A 6,000-nucleotide genomic window follows, 5' to 3' on the forward strand; every position below is an offset into this window, starting at 1 on the left:
GGACGGTCTTTCTGAGGAATTAAATTGTGTGTGAGCTGTATCTAAGTGATCAGAAAGAGCCAGCCATGTGAAGAAGGCATAGGATGAGTGTCTTAGGCAGTAGGAGTGGGAATTCTAAAGGTCGAGAGGTGGGGAACAAACTGGTCAAAATTAAAGAATAAGAAGAAAGCAAGGCAGGCACCGTGGAGCATGCCTGTAATCCCAGTTACTTGGGAGGCAGAGGTGGGAGGATCACTTTATCTCAGGAGTCAAGACCAGTCTGGGCAACATAGCAAGATCCCATCACAGAGGGAAAAAAATGTATATAAAAGCAGGCCGGGCGCGCTGACTCATGCCTGTATCCCAGCAGTTTGGGAGGCTGGGGCGGGCCAATCACCTGAGGTCAGGAGTTGGAGACCAGCCTGACCAACATGGAGAAACCCTGTCTCTACTACAAAGTTAGCCGGGCGTGGTGGTCCATGCCTGTAATCCCAGCTACTTGGGAAGCTGAGGCGGGAGAATCGCTTGAACCCGGGAGGCAGGTGTTGCAGTGAGCTGAGATCACACCATTGCCCTCCAGCCTGGGAAACAAGAGTGAAAACTCCGTCTCAAAAAAAAAAAAAAAAAAAAAAAAAAAAAAGTAGAACTCACCCTTAATCCAACCATCCAGAGATAACCATGTTAACATTTTTTTTTGTTTATTTGTTTTTTGAGATGGCATTTCTCTTTTGTTGATCAGGCTGGAGTGCAATGGCGCAATCTTGGCTCACCACAACCTCAGCCTCGCGGGTTCAAACAATTCTTCTGCTTCAGCCTTCCAAGTAGCTGGGACTACAGGTGCGCACCACCACGCCTGACTAATGTTTTGTATTTTTAGTAGAGTCAGGGTTTCACTGTGTTGGCTAGGATGGTCTCAATCTCTTGACTTTGTGATCTGCCTGCCTTGGCCTCCCAAAGTGCTGGGATTACAGGCGTCAGCCACCGTGCCCGGCCACCATGTTAACATTTTGATGCAAGGTTTTTTTTGTTTTTTTGTTTTTTTCCAAAATGGGAGTCTTGCTCTGTCGCCCAGGCTAGAGTGCAATGGTGTGATCTGGGCTCACTGCAACCTCCACCGCCCAGGTTCAAGCAATCCTCCTGAGTAGTGGGGATTACAGGCATGCAACCAAGCTAGGCTAATTTTTGTATTTTTAATAGAGGCGGGGTTTTACCATGTTGGCCAGGCTAGTCTCGAACTCCTTACCTCATGATCCATCCTCCTCAGCCTCCCAAAGTGCTGGGATTACAGGTGTGAGCCACCATACCCAGCCATTAACACAAGTTCTTGCACACATTTCTCTATGCATCTTTGGTATTTCCCCCTATTTTCTGGTGAGTTAAATAGTAGAGTGTCTTTTTATTTTATTCATGATTACTTTTTTATAGTAATATTAAATAATATCATGTGAATGTTGTATGAAAGTTTATTGTGGCTTTATAAATGAATTATAACATATTTACATTCTGCTTTGTAGCCACAATTACGATTACTATGCTTATTTTTTTTTTTTTTTTTTTTTTTTTTGAGACGGAGTCTCACGCTGTTGCCCAGGCTGGAGTGCAGTGGCGCGATCTCGGCTCACTGCAAGCTCCGCCTCCCGGGTTCCCGCCATTCTCCTGCCTCAGCCTCCTGAGTAGCTGGGACTACAGGCGCCCGCCACCGCGCCCGGCTAATTTTTTGTATTTTTAGTAGAGACGGGGTTTCACTGTGGTCTCGATCTCCTGACCTTGTGATCCGCCCGTCTCGGCCTCCCAAAGTGCTGGGATTACAGGCTTGAGCCACCGCGCCCGGCCAATGCTTATTTTTCTTTACAAGTCTAAAGATTAACTGTTAGTCCTTTCACATCACAAATTCCAAATCAAAAGTGTTTTTTTCTTATTAAAGAAAAAAGTCAGTTGCCTGGATGATATCTTCAGGTATATTTTTCTTATGTTTATGTAAAATACATATAACAAAATGTACCATATTAATCATTTTTTAAAATTTTATTTATTTATTTCTTACCTTTTTTTTTCCCAAGATAGAGTCTCGCTCTGTCACCCAGGCTGGAGTGCAGTGGCACAATCTTGACTCACCACAACCTCCGCCTCCTGGGTTCAAGCGATTCTCCTGCCTCAGCCTCCTGAGTAACTGGGATTACAAGTGCCCACCATCACGCCCAGCTAATTTTTATATTTTTAGTAGAGATGGGGTTTTGCTGGGCTGGTCTCGAACTGCTGACCTCAGGTGATCTGCCCATTCCAGTGAATCCACAGAAAATTTTAGTATGCTGACAAGCAAGTGATTGAAATGATGTGAATAAAATCTTTTATTTTTCTTTTATTTTTTGTATGTGGCAAGAGGTTCCGTGAAATTAATTTCCTCTGTCAGAATTTGCTCTTCCTTGCTTCCATGACTCTGCTATTTATTTGCCCCTGTTATAATACATATATAGTAAAGGGAGTAAAACAAATTTAAAATAAAAAACTTACTAAATTATAAAATATATTCCTATTTTTATAAAATATAGAAGGATATATGACTTCTGATTGAGATATTAAAGTGAGTTCAGCTTCAACACAATTCCTCTGCCTCAAACACGTAGCAATAAATAAATGTTCAGAAAGGAAAAACGTGACTAAAAATAGAAGAGAGGCCAGGCAAGTTGGCTCACACCTATAATGCTAGCACTTTGGGAGGCTGAGGCAGGTGGGTCACCTGAGGTCAAGAGTTTGAGACCAGCCTGGCCAACATGGCAAAACCCCGTCTCTACTAAAAATCCAAAAATTAGTTGGGCGCGGTGGTGTATACCTGTAATCCCAGCTACTCAGGATGCTGAGGCAAGAGAATTGCTTGAACCCAGGAGGCGGAGGTTGCAGTGAGCCGAGATTGTGCCACTGCACTAGAGCCTGGGCAACAGGGTGAGACTCAGTCTCAAAAAAAAAAAAAAAAAGAAGAGAAAGCTCTAGTGACAAGTGAGGCTCACGGTGAGACTCCAGCTCTGGGTGGAGAATCAGTGTTTGCTGGGACTCTGATCTCTTTCTGTAAAACAGATCCTTAGGAGAACTCCATGGCAGAGACGCCTGGAGCTGGGAGTATTCCTCAAAGCTGGGGCCTGGGATGGGTGTTAGCTTGTGAAAGCAGGCTGATAAAAGGGTTGACTGTCTGGGACTGTTGCTTTGTAAGAAAATGGGCCTAGTGAGGGTGAGGGAGAAAAACATGACTTCTTGACCAAAAACAGTAAAGTAACCTGTCTGCTCAAGTGACTGAATCTGTAATATTAGTAGTGTATCCACACAGAAGGTTCAAAACACTGTGAAGTCCTAGATCTTGATTGAAGGCTGTCGAGGAACAGGTGGAGCCAACTGCACACCTTCTAGATAAAGTAGGAAAAGAGAAAGAAAAGGGAGAGATTTAAAAAGTAAGACGGCGGCCGGGCACGGTGGCTCATGCCTGTAATCCCGGCACTTTGGGAGGCTCGAGGTGGGCGGATCACAAGGTCAGGAGATCGAGACCATCCTGGCTAACACGGTGAAACCCCATCTCGACTGAAAAATACAAAAAACTAGCCGGGCGTGGTGGTGGGCGCCTGTAGTCCCAGCTACTTGGGAGGCCGAAGCAGGAGAATGGTGTGAACCTGGGAGGTGGAGCTTGCAGTGAACCGAGATTGTGCCACTGCACTTCAGCCTGGGCAACAGAGCGAGACTCCGTCTCAAAAAAAAAAAAAAAGTAAGACAAAACCTTTTTTTTTTTTTTTTTTTTTTTTTGAGACGGAGTCTCGCTTTGTGGTCCAGGCTGGAGTGCAGTGGCTGGATCTCAGCTCACTGCAAGCTCTGCCTCCCGGGTTTACGCCATTCTCCTGCCTCAGCCTCCCGAGTAGCTGGGACTATAGGCGCCCGCCACCTCGCCCGGCTAGTTTTTTGTATTTTTTAGTAGAGACGGGGTTTCACCGTGTTAGCCAGGATGGTCTCGATCTCCTGACCTCGTGATCCGCCCGTCTCGGCCTCCCAAAGTGCTGGGATTACAGGCTTGAGCCACCGCGCCTGGCCAAGACAAAACCTTAACTTTCATTCAAGGATATTGAAAAACTTAATGCTAAGGAAGGAATGACAGATCACGTTTGAGAAGATAATCACTGAACATTTTCTAGAATTCAGACCGAGGCAGTGGCTCACACCTGTAATCCCAGCACTTTGGGAGGTCGAGGTGGGTGAATTGCTTGTGCCTGGGAGTTCAAGACCGGCCTGGGCAACATGACAAAATCCTATCTCTACAAAAAATTAGCGGGATGTTGTGTTGCTTGCCTGTAGTCCCAGCTATCCAGAAGGCTGAGGTGGGAGGATCACCTAAGCCTGGTGGTTGAAGCTGCAGTGAGCCAAGATTGCACCACTGCACTCCAGCCTGTGTGACCCAGTGAGACCCTGTCTTTAAAAAAAATTATTAAAGGATATACCTCTACAAGAAGAAAAGTTAATCCAGAAGGAAAGTGTGGACATCAAGAAGCAAAAGGTAGTTTCTATAGTGGGAGGAGTAGTCGACTTAAAGAAAAGTAATGTGACCATAGGAATTAATTTAACAAGTCAGTAAGTTTAAATTATTTATTGACTCTAAACACTTTTTGTGATGAAAGGCCAAAATAATTTTTTTTTTTTTGAGGCAGGGTCTCACTCTGTGGTGGCATGATCACGGCTCACTGCGGTCTCAATCTCTGGGGCTTCAGTGGTCCTCCTGCCTCAGCCTTCTGAGTAACTGGGACTACAGACATGCTCCACCACACCCGGCTAATTTTGTTTTATTTTTTCTTTTTGGTAGAAATGGGATTTTGCCATGTTGCCCAGGCTGGTCTTGAACTCCTGGCCTCAAGTGATCCTCCTGCTTTGGTCTCTCAAAGTGCTGGGTTTAGCAGTGTGAGCCACTACACCTGGCCTGAAATGAATTTGTTTTTTTTTTTTTTTGAGACAGGGTCTCACTCTGTCACCCAGGCTGGCATGCAGTGGCACTATCTTGGCTCACTGCAACCTCTGCCTCCTGGGTTCAAGTGATTATCCTACCTCAGCCTCTCAAGTAGCTGGAATTATAGGTGTGCACCACCACACCTGGCTAATTTTTGTATTTTTAGTAGAGACAGAGTCTCGCCATGTTGGCCAAGCTGGTCTTGAACTCCTGACCTCAAATGATCCATCTGCCTTGGCCTCCTAAAGTGCTGGGATTACAGGTGTGAACCACTGTGCCTGGCCCCAAAATAAAAATTTATTTATTTACTTTTGTTTTTGTTTTTCCCTAAATAAAAATTTAAACCAAGACAAAAATGTAACGAGTGGCATTATTTGTACATTTTTGCAGATCTCTTTAATGTTTGTCTTAATAGAAGTCAGCTGGATTCTCATATATGCTTCTGTGTTCAGTAGGTTGCAGTGTTTTCTGGGTTGAAGTACCTGAAGAAAATCCAACCTCACACAGACAAGTAGTTGGGAGAGGGATTATTTTAATAGCTTTTTCACTTGAAAGCGTGAATGTTTTCTATTACAACATACTGAGTTGTTTTTCTTGAAGTGATAGGGTTACTTCATTTTTGAGAAAATGTCTGCCACATACCCACATCTGTAGATCCATGGTTGTCTATCAGTTGTTCTTGCAAATAAAAATGGTGCTCCCTGAGAAAAGTAGCTAGTTCAGCACAACTCAAAGGATCGCACAAATGTCTTTCCATGAGACAACTCTCGTACTTCTGTGTGTGGAAGTGTTTTATGCATGCTTCTTATGTTATCACTCACTGTTGTTTTTTTTTGAGACGGAGTCTCGCTCTGTCGCCCAGGCTGGAGTGCAGTGGCCAGATCTCAGCTCACTGCAAGCTCCGCCCGCCCGGGTTTACGCCATTCTTCTGCCTCAGCCTCCCGAGTAGCTGGGACTACAGGCGCCCGCCACCTCGCCCGACTAGTTTTTTGTATTTTTTAGTAGAGACGGGGTTTCACCGTGTTAGCCAGGATGGTCTCAATCTCCTG

This window comes from Macaca thibetana, chromosome 16 (genome assembly GCF_024542745.1).
Source record: "Macaca thibetana thibetana isolate TM-01 chromosome 16, ASM2454274v1, whole genome shotgun sequence".
Lineage (NCBI taxonomy): Eukaryota > Metazoa > Chordata > Mammalia > Primates > Cercopithecidae > Macaca > Macaca thibetana.